The 19,607-nt window shown below is 46.5% G+C and overlaps 1 protein-coding gene across 8 annotated transcripts in view; it reads left to right on the plus strand.

Annotated features, from left to right (window-relative positions):
* DAB2IP (DAB2 interacting protein) overlaps positions 1–19,607 on the plus strand; it is a 316,132-nt gene that overhangs the window by 180,994 nt on the left and 115,531 nt on the right. The window contains exon 1 of one of the 8 annotated variants that reach the window (XM_024211154.3): positions 5,792–5,848. The exons of 6 other annotated variants lie outside the window; for them this stretch is intronic. The gene's annotated coding sequence lies outside the window, so the exon portion shown is untranslated. Of the gene's footprint in view, positions 1–5,791; positions 5,849–19,167; positions 19,261–19,607 lie in introns of those variants that run through there. One more of the 8 variants, XM_024211155.2, reaches the window with a different exon arrangement.

The following is a 19,607-nucleotide window of genomic DNA, read 5'->3' on the forward strand; positions in this document are numbered from 1 at the left end:
GTCATAGGCCCAGATCAGATCTGTCGATGACTTGTTAGGACAGCCTGCATCGTTCTCCAGGGCTAACTGACCTGAGAGTTCTTTTCCATCTCTAAAAAATCCCCTGAGAATACACCAGAGGAGACAGTCCTTCATCAATGGGGGGATGCACTGAATAGAACTGAGTAGGTCTTGTCTGTTTCTAATTCAATGATGCTCTGATGCTGAGTGCCTTAAAAATAAAAAGCGGCTCAGCTGAATCTATAGTGGCATCAGAGAGTCAGGACAAAATCCTCTCCCAAGGCAATCCTCAAGAGGACTTTAAACAGCCATCTTGACATTGACTTACTGTAAATTAACTGTTCCCTCTAGGTAAAGAGTAACGAACTATTTGAAATTAAGAGATAAGTGTGCATATGGATACATTCTCCCAGTCTCTTGTGGACCTTCAGTTGGTTCCAAAACCATAGAACCATAGAATATCAGGGTTGGAAGGGACCAGGGAGTACATGGTGATGGGGCACTTTCTACTCTATTACAGTGTAAATATGGAGTAAATCTGTGGAATTACTCCAGATTTATACCAGTGCAACAGAGTAGAATGTGGTTCATTATTACCCATTTTTATGACCGCATCAGTGCACATAGTGGTTTACAAGCCAAACTGATTTTTTTTATTATTATTAAACGTGTATTGCATGAGCAGCTTGTGGCCACAGTGGGATTGTGCTAAGCACTGTGCAATGAGTTCATAGTCTATCCAGAATAGAGACAAAATGAACACTTAAGAGAAGAGGCGCAAGGATGGAAGCAGAGACCATAGGAGAGAAGTCCATCTATGATGGTTGTTCCCAGTGGAATTCTCAGATTTGCGACATGCTTTTATCTCTGGTGCTAGAGGCTGTATTTGGTAACTGCAGCTCCCAAATGCTTGCTTACTTACCATATGCCTTCGTTATCCATTGCCAATGTGTTAATTTGGGTATTTTACAGCATATATTACCCCCCATTTTTCTCTCTCTGTCTGCTCTGACGTTGATCTCTATTTTAGGAGGGGCAGAGGGGGAGTACCCAATGTCTACTACACAGTATTTTGGAGCCCGGGGCAGCAAGCCTCCCAACCCGAGTACAGACTTGCGTTAGCAGGACTCATGCTAGCACTCTAAAAACAGCTGTATAGACAGCACGTTGAAATTGCAGCTCAGGCTCTGAAGTCCACCCTCCTCCCTAGGCGTCAGAGCCAGAGCTCTGGCCCAAGCTGCAACTTCAAAGTGCCGTCGATGCAGCTATTTTTAGAGCTCTTTTGTGAGCCCAAGTCTGTTGACCTGAACTGGGAGGCTCACTCCGAAATGCTGTGTAGACATTTCCTGATGTGGCTCAGAAATGACCCTTTCTGGATGGAAAGGAAGCCAAGCTGATAGGCTGCAAAGGGAGTTCCATCAAGTTGTCTCTAGCACAGAATCTTGGAGATGTGGGGTATAAAGTGATTAGCAGGGGGAAGAGGGTGGAATACTCAAGACTCTGAGAAGTACATGAAGGATTCCTAGGGACAGATACCGTTCCAGTGAGAAGAACTTTCTGAGAAATACACTAGTATAGAAAGAGTCTTAGAGCCTCTCAGCCTGTTAGAACCCAGGAACACTGCTGAAGAATGGAGTTGCCTAGCCCAGGTTGAGCCCAAGAACATTGAAAAGTTGGTGGAATCATGTGCAGGTGACTTGGAGAACATATAAGTTACTACAGGAGACTGTTAAATATATGGTAAAGCAGAAGCTTTGAACTCATGGAACTTGGCTTGTTTAGCCTAACCAAACAAAGGCTGAGGGGAGATAGAATTGCTCTCTATAAATTCATCAGATGGATAAATACCAGGGCAGGAGCGGAGTTATTTGAGAGTTATTTATGAGGTTCTGTGGCCTGTGATGTGCAGAAGGTCAGACTAGATGATCACATTGGTCCCCCCGATCATAGTCTATGAACTGGAATACAGTCTCATGAAGAAAATGCCACTAATTAGTTGATTCAAGATGCAGCTAGGTACAGGTAGGAAGTTTCTGGCTTTGTAAGATCATGTGCCCTGTGGTCAGAATCAGGAGGAATATGTTCTGTATTGAACTGGTACTTCACTAGCAGGCAGAAGTTTGTGTCATATGAGGGCTCAGGAATAACCGTGGGAATATGTCTATGAATGTTTCCCTGAAAGACCTTTGGGAATCATGGATATTTTGCCTTCCCTATATTTTTAAGGCACCTGAAAGCTTCAGATTATGCCCTTTGCATGTAGTTGTGCTTGCACCTGGAATAGTAGCTATCTTTTTGTACATGCTGCCCCTGAGTCAAATAATTATAATTTATACATGTTCTTTATGGCTCCAGGAAGTTTTCCTGCTCTTCGGGCTGAAAGGAAATTACTTCCCTCTCAGCAGCAAATGCCATGTTGGTAGCACTCGAGATCTATGCCAGTCCACATTAACAATGAATGTCTGACAAAGGGCCTAATCTAGCCTTCACTGAAGTCAATGGGAATTTTGCCATTGAGTTCAACAAGCATGGGATCTGGCCTGTAAACACCTACATAGGAGTATGAGTCCAATACCCTTTTCCCACTTAGTGTCCTCCTGTCCAGTCCTACTGTAAATGGATCCTCAGGAATGTTGTTTCCTTTTCAGTTGATCTCTTGCTGTCCTAAATCACCTCGTTGTGGGTATTGCACACAGACATTTTGATTTCTTATCTATCAGCTTACAACATGCCAGGCATCTGATACAAGAGCAACTGAACTCAAGGTAAGCACGGTTAGGATGTGAAGGCCTGGACACCAATGTGACTACAGAGCAAGCTGTGCAAATTGCATGCCGTAGATTAGAAGGCTGCCATGTTTAAATTGGAGTGAAAGTGAAGCACATGTGGCCATGCACTAGTATTACCCAGGCTGCTGGAATAAGATCAAGACATTGTACGGGGTTGCAATAGACAACATTTCTGCTGCTCTGCCCTTCCAACTACTTGCCCCCAAAATAGGAATTTCCAGAAACACAGTGGATCTGCTCAGTGTTCTTCTCCTTGTGCCAGGATGCATCCTGTTTTCGTAGCAAGAAATCTGTGCATGCCTTCCTTGTGAACGTTGGGTGCATGATGCAAGCAACAAAAGTAGAACAAAATCACAGCCCCGGCTATTCATAGCTTAAGACTAGAAGGGACTACTGTGATCGTGTAGTCTGACCTCCTGTATAACACAGGCCCAAGAACCTCCCAAAATAATTCCTAGAGCAGAGCTTTTAGAAAAACATCCAGTCTTGATTAAAAATGGTAAATTGTTCCAATTACTCTCACTATTAAATATTTACACCTTATTTCTAGTCTGAATTTGTCTAGCTTCAACTTCCATCCTTTCGATTGTTATACCTTTCCCTGGTAGAAACAATCCCATTATTGTTGCCCATTATTAAATAGTTGTTCCCCATATCGGCATTTATAGACTGTGATCAAATCATGCCCCAACTTTCTCTTTGCTAAGCTAAATAGATTGAACTGTTATAATGATCGACACAAAGGCATGTTTTCTGATCCATTAATTATTCTCATGGCTCTTCTTTAAACAATCTCCGATTTATCAATGTCCTCCTTGAACTGTGGTCATCAGAACTGGAAACAGGATTCCAGCAGTGGTCACACCAGTGTCAAACACAGAAGTAAAATAACTCCTCTACTCCTATTTGAGATTCCCATTTATGCATCCCAGGTCCCATTAGCTCTTTTGGCCACAGTATCACTTATGCAAGGTCAACATCAAGGCAATGATCATGAACGCTCCAGATTAGAAGTATGAAAATTACTGCTTTGGGATTGTGGGATATCAACCAAACTAGTCATGTTTTCTCTTGTATTTTTGCCACTGGCTGGAATTTCCTAATTGATAAAGGGGAACTAAAATCTGCTGAGCTGAGGCTGCCTATCAGGTCATTATATTTTAATTTTCTAGTATGATACAAGAACATAAGAACATCCATACTGAGTCAGATCAAAAGTCCATCTAGCCCAGTATCCTGTCTTTCAATGGTGGCCAATGCCAGATGCCCCAGAGGGAATTAACAGAACAGGTAATCATCAAGTGATCCATCCTGTCGCCCATTCCCAGCTTCTGGCAAACAGAGGCTAGGGCCACCATCCCTGCCCATTCTGGCTAATAGCCATTGATGGACCTATCCTCCATGATCTTATCTAGTTCTTTTTTGAACCCTGTAATAGTCTTGGCCTTCACAACATCCTCTGGCAATCAGTTCCACAGGTTGACTATGTGTTGTGTGAAAAAATACTTCCTTTTGTTTGTTTTAAATCTGCTGCCTATTAATTTCATATGATGGATATGAGGGCCCTGTCTTGCTATCAAAAACCATGATTTATTACCACATTAGGCTTTTGTGAAGTTTCCGTAGAGGACAGAAATTACTGCTACCACTACTTACCCCTTCAGAAGAACTGAGTAACGAATCTCCTTAGCACTTATTTTTCCTTACCAAATCCCTATGCTAGAGATGGAGAAGCTGAGGCAGGAAATGGAAGTGGAGTTTTAAGATGCTCTCTGCTAACGTCTTTGGTTTCCAAGCCTTGGGCACCAGCATTCGTTATTGTTTTTCATTTGTGTTGCAGTAGTGCCTAGGGGCTCCAGTGCGCCCGTACTATGGAAATACACAGTCCCCATGCTCTACAGTGTGCTCTGATCAGACAGCAAGGAGCTATTATTAGCTCATTGCACTGAGGCTCAGAGAAATTAATGGTCATGGGGGAGGGGGTCTGCTGTAGAGCTGGAAAATTGACCCAAGCTTGTGCCTTACCTATAAGTCTCCATCCTTCCCCTCTCAATAGGGGATGAGACTCTTGGGTTTGAGGGGAGGCATTGCGTGATGCTAGGGTGACCAGACAGCAAATGTGAAAAATTGGGACAGGGTTGGGGGGTAATAGGAGCCTATATAAGAAAAAGACCCAAAAATTGGGACTGTCCCTATAAAATTGGGAGATCTGGTCACCCTACAGATGCCCTTTAGTTCATGTTTAATGCTTTGTAGATGGAATGTGTGTCTTTCTCTGTGTCCATAATTTAAAATCTGTATTATAAACAGCAAGGCAGGGGGAAAAACCCAACCAGCCTGACAACCTTGTTATAGTTTTGCTTTAAAAGGTTAACTGTCTTAAGGAACTAATAAAGACCGTGGCTGGGATTCCAGATGCAAATGTGTGTGAAACAGGCTTGACATTTTAATGATACATTTCAGGCCTAGGCAGCCACATCTCAGGGAGAGTTTGGAAACATTTATTCCTTTCACTTGAACACATTCTCCCTGCCCAGCCACATCCCTCCTTAGTGTGTCCACCAGTCACTTATCTCGGGCAGCGCTGGAGATTTCCACTTGGCAATGGAGTGTCTAGTTAAGGGATTTGTAGGCAATCTGTAGCTGGGGGAGCCCACAGGCAGACCCGCGGGCCTTGTCGCTCCTCACCCACCGGTTTGCTGAACCGCACGAGTTACAGACGACGAAGAAACGTGCTAGGTTCTGCTTAATTCGGAATGAGTTCCTTTGCCATGTAAACCAGCTTTGCTGTGTAGTCGGAGCCAGTCCCTGAGCGAGCTGCTGGGCGCTGGAGCCGATGCCGCTCCTTGTTCCCAGAGAAGCGAGCCCTCGGGAAGGGGGTTGAATTACAAGCGAGGGGCAGGCGCCGGTCCCCCTCCCTTCCCGCAGGGCAGGAGGCAGCGTGCTGCGCCCGGCCAGCTGCAGAGGAAGGGGGGCGGCCTCGGGCCCCGCAGGCCGGATCCGCTCCCCCTAACCACAGCCTGGGCCGGGCGCCCCTCCGGCCGGAGCAGCGGGGCGAGGTGAGTGTCCCGCGGGAGCCCCCGGGGCTGCCGGAGCCCGGCTCGCCTTGAAAGCGGGAGCGTGGGAGACTCCCAGGCGCCCGGCCCCGCGGCGCCCTTAGCTGGGCTCTCGGAGCGGGCAGCCCCCGGGGGACGTCCCTGCTGCTCCGGTGCAAGCAGCCCGCGGGGGCAGAGGCCGCTGCCCCTCCAGCCCGGCTCCGGCCGGTGCAGCCAGACCCCGGCCCGGCCTCCTGCGGGGCAGCGTCTTGCTCCATCCGGGATGGGGGTTGTTCCACAAGGTGAGCGCCCTGGTCCCAGCGCCTGGAAAGTGGAAGTCGCTGGAGGGAGCAGCCTGGTGCGTGGGACCGAGGAATGGGGCGGGGGGTGCCTGCAGGAGGCTGCGATCCCTATCTTTAAAGGGAGACTGTCAACTTAAAACTCCTATAAGCTGAGAATGCGACTGTCCTTCCCTAATGTGCTCAGGGCGGCTGAGAATTAACCCCGAGGGAGTGGTTTAAAGCCTAGCAGCCCCAGATCATTCCCCCATGTGTGCATTTGATCTGCGTTTTGCATTTCATTCCGACTGGGGCAGTGAAACTAGATAGAGCAGTTTCACTCCCCCTCGTCCCCCCCAGCTTAACACTGGTCAGTTCCACTCTCTGGATCCCCTGCACTTGTCTGGTGCCGCCTGATCCTAACACTTCAGGGAAGGTTCAAATTGAAAAGCAAAATTACAAAGTAACTGATGTCTTTGAAATTAAATTAAATAATCAAATAACCCCTGGCAAATGTTTCCCTTCGTATTAGGTTTCGTACAAACCTTTTTTAAAAAAATTAAATTCAGTAGAGGCCAGTTAAAAAAAGTGTCACGATAGTGGATGCTGCTTGAAAAATCTTAACCAGTTACTTTATCTGTTCTGGTCTTTGCATTATTCACCATTCAAGCACTGTAAAAAATAATCACCAGGTTGTGAAGATTGTCATGTTTGCTATATTGCTTTACATTAAAAAAAAAAAAAAAAAGCAGTAAATCCTTATGGTAACCAGAGCCCCAGGGGGACGGGCGCAGGAGCAATTTCTAGTGAGGGTGCTGATGATGGGAACCATGTATGTGATGTTTGTTGTTAATGCTTCAGGCCAGGGGGTGAGGCAGCACCGCGGCACACGGGAGAGTCTGACACAGCTTTCTGATGGGGTCTTACTGAGGCCGGGGGTAGATGGTGGCTCCCCATGGGGGGTGGAGGTGATGCACACCAAGCAGGATCCAGCTTTGAGGAAGCACGCCAGGCAGGAGGAGGAGGATGGGCAGGGAGTATGAGGAGAAGAAGAAGGTCACAGATCTACTTGAATATGTTCATGTTAAATTGTAGCCTGGCATTTACAGTGGTTCATTTTCACAGGCCAAGTGGTTATTAATAGTCAAGTTAATGTTCAAAGGCAAATTGATTTGACTCCACTTACTTCTATTTATTTCTCAGCCATCAGTTGTTCAGGGTCTGGTCTGGGGGGGGGGGGTGGGGGGGGGGGGGGGGGAGTTGGGGCCATGGCCCCTTTGGAGAGGCCAGTCCCTACAGCAGTGTTAGCTCTGCAGAGTGCTTGTGCAGCATCCCTTTTTGCTGAGCCCCTGGTTGGGAGGCTGGGGCAGGCTCTTTGCACCCCTCTTTCCTCTGTACCCCCATGCAGGAGCCAGGCACCCTCTGGCCCTTAGCAATTAGTACTTGATGTCACCAGGAGTGATTGCAGCGCTTGAGGGAGGAGGAACCGCTGTGGTTAGGCCTAAAAACACAGCCCAAGCAAACTCCTAAGAGGCTGAACTGCCTCTCATGGCCTCATTAGTTGACAATATTAAAATGAGGAGACGCCAGTGCGGTGGGTGCAAAAGCTGTTTAAACAAAAGGGAATTCTCTGCTCACCGGGAAAGTGTCTCCTTGCTTTCTCCCAGTGAACCGTGCGTGCTGTGCTCCGTGCTCTTCCCAGTAGGGCTGAGCTGTGTGTATCTGTCTGTTGTTTTAGCAGAGCAGCTTAGTAGGATTTTGTGGCCCTAGGGTGCATATTTGAGAGGCTGGAAAGATTGTGCACAGAAAGAGAAAGCAATAAGTAATTTCATAGGATCTCAGCTGCTGTAAGAGTGACAGGAATAACACCTTTTCTTATTCAAAATGCTCCCCATAGCTCCGCTGGGGTTTATGCATCAGAACCGCCCTCCTTCTCTGCTCCTTTTTGACTTTCATAGTGTTAGACATCTGTAATTTTGATGACAGACTTAATAATATAAGCTACAATTGTCTTTTATGTTGCAAAGAGCTGTCAAGGAGCCTGTAACGTTATCAGCTGGGATAATGGAAGGCAAGGCCAACATTTTCAAAAGAAGCCACTGATTTTTGGGTGCCTCCGTTTCTGGGGGTACAGCTTGAGACACTTGGGATCTGTTTTTTTAGGGGCATTGCCTACTGCTGGAATTGTGTGTGCTCAGCGCCTTTGAAAATCAGGCTGAGGATGTTTCAGGTTGGATACCCCAAGTCAGTGACCACTTCTGAACAGGTGGACATCCAGATTTCTGGAAAGATTCTTTTTTCTTGGTAATTGAGGGCATGTCTACACTACAATCTTAAGTCGACCTAGGGTAGGTTGACTAACAGGCACCACAGTAATTACTCCGGTGGCTGATGTCCACACTACCCTTGTTCTGTTGGTGGTGTGCATCCTCACCAGGAGCGCTTGCACCGACTGAAGAGGGGCAGTGCGGGGAGCTGAGAGCCAGGGTTCTCAGCTCTGCACAGCTCCCACCAGGAGCTCAATTGTCCCCCAGGCTTCTCGCCTCCCTGCTTCCAGCCAGCTGGCTACCACGCTCCCAGCAGGGAGCCAAGAGCCACGGGAGTGGAAGGTTGGGGCAGCCTCGGTGCAGCTGGGCTCTCTGCTGGGAGCAGGGACCCTAGGGGCAGCAGCGCTCCAAGGGGGAGCCCAAGCTGGGAGCCTTGCTTGGAGCGGAGACCTGGCAGTTGATCCCTGAAATTGACAAGACAGGCAACAGCTGATGTAAGGAACCCAGTGTCTACAGAGACACTGCATCAGGCTAACTACACCGACACAAGTCCTGAGCCTCTCGGGGAGGTGGAGTAATTATATTGGTGTAGCAGGGCACCTACATCAGCAGGAGCAAGGCTGTAGTATAGCCACTGACATAATTAGGTTGACATAAGCTGCCTTATGTCAACCTAACTCTGTAGTGTAGATCAGGCCTCAAAGACGCTTGGTCGTCTCAAGGGATCCTCTTCCACAGCTTGCTCTGTCTGTCTCTCTCTCTCTCTCTGTCTCCTTCCTTTCATTTTCTGTCTTTTCCTGACTAAACTGAGAGCCTCCAGCCACAACGCAGACGTGTCATGTGCCCTGCTTATTGTGAACTGAGAAGTCCAGTCCATGATTCCATTTGCAGTCTGTGCTGTTGCTCTCTTCAGGTGTGTGGCGCATATTCTCACTCCAGCCCTTGGAGATGACTCATGTGAGGGACGTTGCCTTCCGGAGCAGATTGGCACTAACTCCAGCACAGGAGATGCCCATGGCAGCTGGATAATATGGTGACGGGTGATTTAGAAATACTTCTAACAACCCTGGCTCACAGTTCCATAAAGAGTCTCCTCACTCTCTAGCCAGTTCTTTCAAATGAAACACCTCCCCCACATCTTGCCCAGTGCCCAGCTGGCTGAGCAGACGCCCTGTCAATAGCCAGAACTTTTGCATCTGAGAAGGAAATGAGCAGGAGCTTAGTCAAAGCTGCAGAACTTCTCTAGAGACGCAGAAAAGAAGTTTCCCTTGCCCAGCTGGGCACTATTGTTTCAGCCAGATGTTTTGACCTGGAGTGAGTCAGGTGGGATCAGGAGTCCTGGGGAAAGCGCATTGGTGGCAGTGGGTGTCCTCATGCTGGTGCGGTTCTGGCAATGGTAGATCCAGATCTCTGCACTGGTGTGATGGGCAGAGTTCACCCACTCGGCTCCCAGCCAGCGAACAGGATGCAGTGAAGCTGGGCTGCAGCCAGTAGATGAATGGCCAAGATTTGGGAACAAGAATTAGGGTGATAAAACAAAGAATTTTAGCAAAAGCCTTTAAGCAATTTGTCACACCCACGATCTGATAGGCAAATGTACCGGCTATTAACTCCTTTCAAAGTGATTGTGCAACATGGTACGTGCACTGGTGCCATCCCATGTATAACAGAGCTGAAAATCCCAGAGGTAATTTAAACCAGTTCTTCCGCCAGCAGGGCATTTCCTGGGAGCCACTGTCCCTTGAATGCACCTCAGACTTCATGAGGGACTGGGAGGACCTGAAATGCCCTGCACTGTGGAGTCTGTGCTCCTGAGGGCCTTCTTACGAAGATCCCACCCCGTATGTCATGAAAGATCATATCCCACATCTTTTAGGAGTAAGGGTATTAATTCTGGGGTGATGGGCAAATTCCGGCTCAGGAAATTCCCTTCTGTTTCCATAAATTGCCCCTGAAATGTCCTGTGAATACAGTATTCTTTGCTTTCTGACCTAAGCCGTTGTGTAATATTGCTGTGTGCTGTCAAACTCTTACTTGTTCCACACTAGCAGTGGCAGCATTTGTGTGTGTGTGTGTGTGTGTGTAAAGTGATTCCTACGGACCTTTACCTAGAGGGGTTATGAAGCTTAAGAAAGCCTGTAAAGTGCTTTGAGATCTGCAGATGGAGGCCCTAGAGAAAGACAAAGTACATATCATTATTATTGGCATTAAACAATACCACCAGCCTTTCTATGCTACCCATGGGTCTGTGCAGTCTGGGTTGCTAGAGGATGTCTGCCCTGGGCTTCAGCACGTGGTAGCAAAAGCCCAATCTGCTGAATGTCAAGTAAAATTGAAATTGAATAGTGCTGGGTGCATTGTCACAAGAGAAACCCAGCTCCTTCCAGATGATCGGTGGGCAGTGGGTTCCCCAGCCAGAGTGAATCTGGAGCCTTCACCAGGAACTTGCAGCCCAAGGGAGGAACAAAAAGGAGAAAGGGGGAAGTCTGGAAAAGAGTGGCCGATGGCCAGGCTTTTAGAGAGACTCCGACAGTGACGACAAGGGACATGGACCCATCCTGCAAACCCCTCCCTTCTAAACCAGAATTGACTGTAAGCGCTGCCATGGCCGTTACTTCTGTCAGTGGCAGAGCGGTGATTGGTTTTGGAGCCAGGATATTATTTACCACACTTGAATGATGGTGCAGATGTGGGAAGTTAGCGTTTAGACCTAGGAGCTTAGCTGTGATTTGTGTCGTGTCCCCCGGCTGGCTTAGTGACGAAACAGACAGGAATACGGCTCTTGGAGCCTTTCAGAGAACCGGGTTTCTTGTATATTTCAGTGCTTGTCCTTTCACAAGGGTGAAGGAGCCATTAAGGGCAGAGGGCTGTCATCGTTTAACGGCACACAGCAGCACCATACAACAGTTTAAGACACAGAATGAAGGAAGGAGAATTCTGATCCCGTTGAAACTGTGAAGGGAATTTAAATGAACAGAGTGGTCACTAAGATGGCTTTTGGCCAGCACACAGGGTTATCGTCTTGACTCTTACAAAACGTGCCCTGAGAATTATGACTACAAGTGCCCACGACCTCTGCAGCAACTTGTCCATTAATATGCTGGGCCACTCGTTCAGTGCAGACTTACAAGGAGAAACTCTAGGCACAGAATTGCCCGGCACCACTTCCTGTAGCATCAGGGTATTCCATGCATATCTGCCATGCCCTTCTTCACTTGGCAAAGATCGCAGCACAAGGTAATATCCCTCGGATGAAGTGACTTGCCCCAGGTCAGATGGTGAGGCAGTGGTGAAGCCTTGATTACTCTAAATCACTAAATCTAAATTCGTCCCCTGCTCTAAATCACTAGGCAACACTCCCAGCACCATAGCAAGTGCAGGAGAAATCTCTGGGGATTTCCTGCACCCTTATCTGTGTTGCTCGTTTGTTACTGGTGTCCTAAGCACTTTCCTGTCTCCCTGACTCTGAGAACAGGGCTCTCATCCACTCCAATCTGTTACTCCATGGCCAATTGCAAGAGGTGGAAGAACCCTGGGAAGAGCTAGTCACAGCATTCACAGGGATACGTGTTTCCTACACTGTGCTACAGAAATGGCCTTCCTAGAACTTGGCAGGTCAATGTCAACGTAGGCTCACTTTCGACCACGAGCCCCCAGAGCGGCTGGAGAATGCTTAACGTGCTCCAGATAAACTCCCTCTGGCAGCCTTCTTGTAGTAAGATGAAGGTGTGCTGTTGCCTTAAAGACCCAGCTTGCTGCTGAATGTACACATGAGCTGCTGCGCTGAGTTAACAGTAAGCAGTGTGTGTGTCCGTGTCCAGCAGTCCCTGATCCTGTTCTCTGTGCTGGGGGAGTCAGATGCCGAGCCGGTGTCCTTGGAAATTGGGGTTAACCCCAGCCAGATGGCGCCGAGGGCTTGGCTTGTGTGCGCTCTGTGACCATCCCCAGGTGGCTACCTGGAATGCTGTAGCGCATGCCAGCCTCTTGCCGGTTTGCCCCCTCAGCCAGACCGACATGAGTAACAATGGGCATGTCTGAGCTTTGTCACGTGTAGCGAGTAAAGCGGTTCACGATACATTAATCACTGATGGCCACGCTGCCTGGGTGCTTTTCAGTTCACTCGTGGCAGCAATGCTGTGTTGTTCTGCAAAAGAAAAAAGAAGTCTGATAAAGGGACCTTTGAACCCCAGTGTTTGTGTCTGTGCTGTTGCCTGGGCGCTGAGCTAGAGGGATCAGTAGCACCAAAGGGACTTGTTTGCCACCCCGGATGCTCATGCTTTCAGTCATGGGCTTCAGTAGCATTAACGCTTCTCTGTGTTTGTCAATTGCTTTCCGCGTGCTGACTGGGGATCGCCTAATAAACCACCAGATAAGGCCTGGGTGGTGGGAGCTGGAAACCAGAACCCCTCAGAAACCTCACTTGGAATTTCAGCAAGTTGGTTCCTGGTCCACACTTCCACCACAGCTGTGGAGATCAGCTCAGCCCTGCCCCAGATTGGTACATCAGGGCGTTCACAGTGGAGGGGCTGCAGCCCTGCTTGTTAGTTGTGTTGTGGTATCACCTAGGAGCTGCAGACAGGGACTAGGCCTCCACTGGGCTCGGTGCCGTACAAACCCAGAGCAAAGAGATGGTTCTTGCCCCAAGGAGCTTACATTCTGCAGCTGTCTCCCACAATAGCCAGCCCCAAGTTTTCAAAAGTCATGCGTTGCTCTCCCTCATAATTTGATTGGCTTGAAAATCATGAAATTTAAACAACAAATAACATTGGGGTTTCTTTCATTTCCCTTCTGGATTGTGAGTCTTTAGGGGTCACGTTTTCAAGCTTTTGTCTGCAATCATGGGGGCTAGAAAGTTACTTTAAAAAAAAGCAAAAGCTGAGATTCTAGTATGTTCACGTGATTCCAGGAGCTGAGGCTGCATGAAAAACACCAAATACCATGAGACTCGCAGTACGATCACAAGAGTTGGCGACACTGCATCTCTTCCTCACGCTTGGTTCAACAGAGCACGAATGTGTTGATCTCTAGGGCGCTCTCCAAAGCTTTTGCTCTGGTTTTTCCTGGGTTGAGTGGGGAAGAACTTATTTGTTGTAGGTCCGGGCAGTTGATCTTCCAGCTGATGTTGTGTGCACTGTGGTTTGGATTGGGAGGTGTGTTGTACCTGACATCAAGCTCTAGGCGCATGAACCATCGACGTGTACATTGTATAAATCAAATAAATAACTCTGTTCTGAATCATGGGGAACCCCCCCAGTCCGATTCCACACTGCAAATCAGCCAGCACCAGCCCTGTCTGTACAGAACAGCCATTTCCTCTTCTTCTGGAAGTAATCTTTAGGGTAGTTTATGTGAGCGGGGCAGCAAGCAAAGAAAGAATCCAAGTTTCTAAAGTAAATGCTGCCATCTGTCATACAAAATAATAGATTAGGACTCTTCGTGTGTGAGAGAGTGCGTGAAACCAAATCTCCAGGGTTGCACGGATACTGTGCCGCTCATTGCCCTTTGCAGACCAGCACACTATACAGGGGCTGTGCTCCAACAAAGTTCCTATAACGCTGGCTCGCGTTCACAGCTCCTGCGCGTGGCCCCTTTCACAATGCTGAAACTGTCGGGCCAGCTGCTGTTCTCTTCACTGCACTCTAGAATGGGGGCCTGTAACCTTCATAGAAATCAAGTTGTACTGTGTGTGTGTGTGTGTGTCTTAGATTGTACATGTATGTGTGCATCGTATCTGTATGAAATAGATCCTCCTACAGAGAGAGAGAGAGAGAGACTCATGTCATGAAAACATAGAACTGTACCAGTAATAATAGCTAGCTGTTATTTAGAACTTTCCGCTGTAGGTCTCAAAGCACTTTACAAGGGAGGTCAGTATCATTATCCCCATTTTACAAAAGGGGAAACTGAGGCCCCATCATACCCTAATTTGGGCAGATAGTATATCTTTTAATTCCACATCTCCTGCCCCCAATAGCTGGTGCTAGCAAATGCTAACGCATTTCTATACAGAGATACCTTCTTTGTTTTCTTACGGGCTTTGTGCTTTGCGGTTTTTGTGGCTGCAGTGTTTTTGTTTATCCCAGACTGAGCCTAGACCATTGTTTCCTATTGACTCATGCCACCTTTCGACTGCCCCTTCCTGTCCTGCACATAAACACAATGTGGGAGTGGGAAGTGAACACGACAATTGGGCCCCCGTTTTGATGGATGCATGTGTATTACACCACTTGAGAGCCAGTCCTGTGAGGAAGGAAGCGATAGAGATGTAATGGAGGAGCTGCACACTCTGAAAGCTCTCGGGGAAGGTAAGAGAACCACAGCAGGGTGGGATTTCAACTGAGAACATTGCTATATGTTCAGAGCAGTTAGGTTGTCGTGGCAAGTTTTAGCCTGGCTGTGATTAGCTGGCTCATCTGTGCATGGCTGTTCTGTCCTGCATCATGTGAGGACCTTACAAACATGTCGTGCTTATAATGAGTCTCTTAGCACTTTTGAGGGACACTTTATTTTTCTAGGCTCTTCCTGAATTCCTGATGGTGCCATGGAACCAAAAGTTGCCAGCAGATCTGTTCTATCTACACAGATCCAAAGAATCACGTTGATTTCTCAGGCCAGCTTTCTGTCTTTTCTTTTTAACATTTAAAAAAAATGGCACAATTGAGTCTTTACTAGGGAAATAGCGGAAGTCCTTGAGCTGTCCTACAGCAGTAGCAACACAAGAGAGCCTGCGTCAGTGTGTGGGCTTATTTTGCCATTGCTCCCGAGCTCTAGTGTCAAAGGGGTGGCTAGTCTCCCCTTCATGCATGTGTACCGCTCTTCACTCCTATTAACACTAATGGAAATTACCCATGCATATGGAGAGGGAGGAGAGAGTCCTAAATCTTAGCGCAACATCAACATGAATTTTCATCACCCAGGTTTCAGGAATAATAAACTGTGGCTGGGTTTAAAACAAAGGGGTGAATGGGTGAGAGCTTTGGGACCATTCAGAATATCTGTAGATGAGCTGATGAAATATGAGCAGTAAAAATAAATTGAATATTTCAGGGCCTAAGCAGCCTGCTTGTAGGGGCCAGGAATGCCGTTTTCCCTCAGTATATAGGATTGCCTTCCTTTGAAACATCCACTATTAGCTGCTGCTGGGGGCAGGATACCATACCAGATGGCCTAGGGGTCTGATCTGGGATACTCCGCTAGAGGGATACATAAAAGCACAAAGACGATAAGTGTCTTGCCAAAGGCCATCAAGTGAGTCAGACCTGACCACAGCTCCCAGGGTTCTTAGACTGCTCTTTCTGTAATGATCATGTTTAGTTCATACATAATACTTATTAAATATTAGTCAGTGGGGCCCAATCTCAATTGGTGCTACTGTAATACACATAACAGGTGGCCATGCTTTTCAGGAAATACTGTGTGGCCTCTCTAAGATTGCTGCTGGAAGCCCAGGACCGAGGGGTGTTGCTCTGAAATGGGTTGTGTTTATGAAGAGGGAATTTACCATGCATGTCACAGAAGTGGTACCAGAGCTGACACCTACCAGCTGTACTTTGAATTGTTTTACCACCACCATTCTCCATGGGCATTTTCACTCTGTCTTCTTTTGCTTGTTAGTCGTGAGATAATGAAACCAGAATTCCTGCCCTCCCCTCTGCCCTAATGATCAGCTGACAGAAGGGGCTCAAGCGCGGACATCTGAGCCACATGAGAATCTCCTTAAAGTCAAACTGCTGGGCCCCAGAGACCCTGTTAAACACACAGCTGTGATGCACAGTAAATCTAGCTCTTAAATAGGTTTATTCCCTGATCAAGCACCCTGGAGGCCCCTTAGCCTTCACGCACACTCAACCTGGTGTTAATTATAGGGCTGAGCCTACGAAGGTCAGGTCTCATGCTATTCATACTGGAATCATATTCCTAACCAAGTTTATTATTTTAATACGAGGGATGAACCGTAATGCACAATAATATGCCAGGTCCAGGGCTCTTAGGAACAGACCTGAAACGGTACATATTTATGGGCAGTATTGTGCGAGAACATGACAAAAAATGAATGATCACATTCTCTAGTATAATCACTATACAAAACAATGGCTTTGACTGAAGGCAAGTAAAAAAATTCTACACAGAAGAAAATGTACTACCAGGTCCCATATTATAGACTGGCGAGATATAACTGTCTCTTTCTATGTGTGTGTATATAACATACATGTGTGTCCAAACAATTTAAAGGACACTTAGGCCCCCAAGATACCTTTGCTCATGAAAGAGAAGCTCCATGCAGCAGCCCTGGAAAAATATCTTTTGTATTTTTATAAGACTTTTATAGTGTGAAGAGTCATAGAAATGTCGTGCTAGAAGTGACCTCGAGAGGTCATCTAGTCCATCCCCCTGTGCTGAGGCAGGACCAAGTATTATCTAGACCATCCCTGACCGGTGTTTGTCCAACCTGTTCTTTAAAAACCGCCAGTGATGACAGGGATTCCACAATCTCCCTTGATAATCTGTTCCAGAATTTAATTACCCGTAGAGTTAGAAACGTTTTCCTAATATAACTGAAATCTCCCTTGCTGCAGATTAAGCCGATTCCTTATTGTTCTGCTGTTATTAGATGTTTGGTTCCTCACCAGTGCAATGCTGCAGAGAAGGCATAGCTGCATCCTTGCCACATTTTCTTATTTAAAAGGGACAATCTCAATATTTTAGCAGATTATTTGGCATTTTCTGTCATTCTGTCCTCCCAGAAAGTTCTCTGTAGACCATGGCATTTCTGTGCAGTTCAAAGGAGTGTCCCTATTTATCTGCCAAGTGCTGCCAATTATATTTTGGAGTCTAAGCTGGTTGCATCCTTATAAAGATTACGTAAAGCACGTAATTTTAAGAAGGCAGAGGGCCAATTCATCTGGTTTATTTACTGCTACTGCTATGAGACTGGGCAGTGGTAACTGGAGTTACTCAGCTGTGGAAAGCACTTATGTGTGTTAAAGCAGAGGACATCTGTGCCCATTAACACCAATGTTCAGAGAAGCTCAACTGGGTGGGGAGCCCATTTATTTCTAGTCTCACAGCTGGGTTCTGGTAGAAGGCCTGGACTGGCAGACAGCAATGAAATGACTGCTTGGAATATTTGGCAATGTGACCATGACAGTAAGTGTATTCAGACTCATTATTAAGAGAGTGACATAGATTCAGGACATATTTTATTGTTATCATAGTAGGAAAATAGATACCCATCCCTTCCGGAATGAATGCAAACAAATTTGCAGACTGCACCAATTGATTTAAAAGAAAAATACAGGGATGGCAGGTGTTAGGAGAATGTGCCTGAAATAGAGTTTGGATTAACAGGAATTCAAATAAGCCCCCAGATTTGTGCCTTTGTTTTTGTGTTTTATGATGGTTTTTTCTTTTTCCCATCTGGGATCAAAATAACGCAAGAGCTGCTCTGCTCAATCTGATTCCTCGTACGGGAACTGAACTACCAGATCCCAGTTATTTCAGCCCAGTAAGCAACTCCCTGCGGCACTGACAAACATTCACAAACACAGATAAGCATAAGTAGTTGAAACACAAATACCAGAGCCTGCTCAGGCCCCTGATTGTCATTGCAGAGCCCTTGAAATGAGCCCCACTCCACTGCACTGTGTGAGAGCAGAAGTTTAATGGAGGCAAAGTTATCTAATGGTTAAAGCAGTGGGCTAGCAGCCAAAACGCCTCGGTTCTGTTCCCATATCTGTCATCGTCTTTCTGTATGACCCTGAGCAATGGACTTCTTTGTGCCTCAGTTTCACCAGCCATAAAATAAGAAATATACCAGTCTGATGTGGTGTGACAGTTAAAGGGACACAACTTAAAAATCACATCCGATTTTTTTTATGATCCCGGTGACCTAATGATTTTAGTTTGTTTGCCTCTGTGCATTTGACAGCACTTTGTGTATAGTCAACTTTATTTCTCTTTCCCCGGTGTAGCTGTTTGTGTGAGTATTTTGCATAGCAACTGGAGGGAGGGAGAAGAATGGGTGTGAAACCACACCAATCAGTAGGGAGTCGGGGGCAGGTGTGGGGACTCTCATACTTCTGACTCAGGGGGTTTTAATTGACTCGATTTCCAGCTGACAGCCTTCCTTTAGTAACAAATTATTATTGATTTATTGGTTATTTCTCGGAATTGCCCTAGGGCCTAGAGGCCCAGCCCATTTTTGCCAGCTGCTGTACAAATTCAGAATAAAAAGGCCACTGTTCGTAAAGTACCTCTTGGGCCTCAGATAGAGGTACTAGAGACATGCCAAATGTGTGTTTGTTTCAAATAAATGCATTGTTATTTTATTTGAACACCAGGGGCCTGATGCCCCATTCGGGACACCTACCAAACTTGTTCTGAAACACGTGAGCGTGGGGTTCTCCAGGAAGGCAGGATTGGGCCCAACAACACAGGGGCTAGAAAAACCGCTGTTAATTCCTCCATTATAATCTCTAGATTTAGGGGCACTGTTAATTTTTTTTAATTCATTTTTAAAGTTTGAAAATAAGTGTATTTAAATTTCTTCTACTGTCTATGGGGTTAAAAAGAAGCTCTGTGCCTTTAAATTTGGAATAGCTGGGAGTTTGAGCACTGTCCCTTTAAAAGCACATTACATAGAGTTAGAATATAGCCTTTGTTTAACTAGTGATGATTGTTCCCAGTGGACTGCACTGGAATGGTTTACGGAGACCAGAGGGGGCTAAGGCTTGGGGCCAACAGTCAGCTTACAGATCGTAGCTGTTCAGACCATACAAGGAGGAAAAGAGAGGAACAGGGTGATCTCTGCACTTCCTGCAGTGGATTTGGGAGTTTACATTCAATAGTTCTTCCTGGTTCTGGAAAGTGGGCAAGGAAGGGTTGAACTATGGTAAGTTCTTCCATCTTAATTGTGTGTGTGTGTGTGTGTGTGTGTGTGTGTGTGTTACAAGGGGAGGCTTAGAGCATGCTGTTCTTTGGGAACATGAGGAGAAATAGCAGCTCCCCACTTCTTTCAGTGTGTTTTCTTTAACCATCTTCGACATCCTTTAAATCTCTGCTTTTCCTTACTCTTTTTTTTTTTTCCCCAAAACTCAGGGCCTCTTGTCTTTCATTTAATTTTTCATTTAATGAAACATCCCCTTAATTAAATTTAGTTTAACAAATCCCGGGAGAGATTATCGCATGACAAAAAGCAATCTGATTTTTTTATTATTATTATGGTGAAGTAATGAAATC

Source organism: Terrapene carolina, unplaced genomic scaffold, assembly GCF_002925995.2.
Source record: "Terrapene carolina triunguis isolate 2854851 unplaced genomic scaffold, T_m_triunguis-2.0 Scaffold238, whole genome shotgun sequence".
Taxonomy (NCBI): Eukaryota; Metazoa; Chordata; order Testudines; family Emydidae; genus Terrapene; species Terrapene triunguis.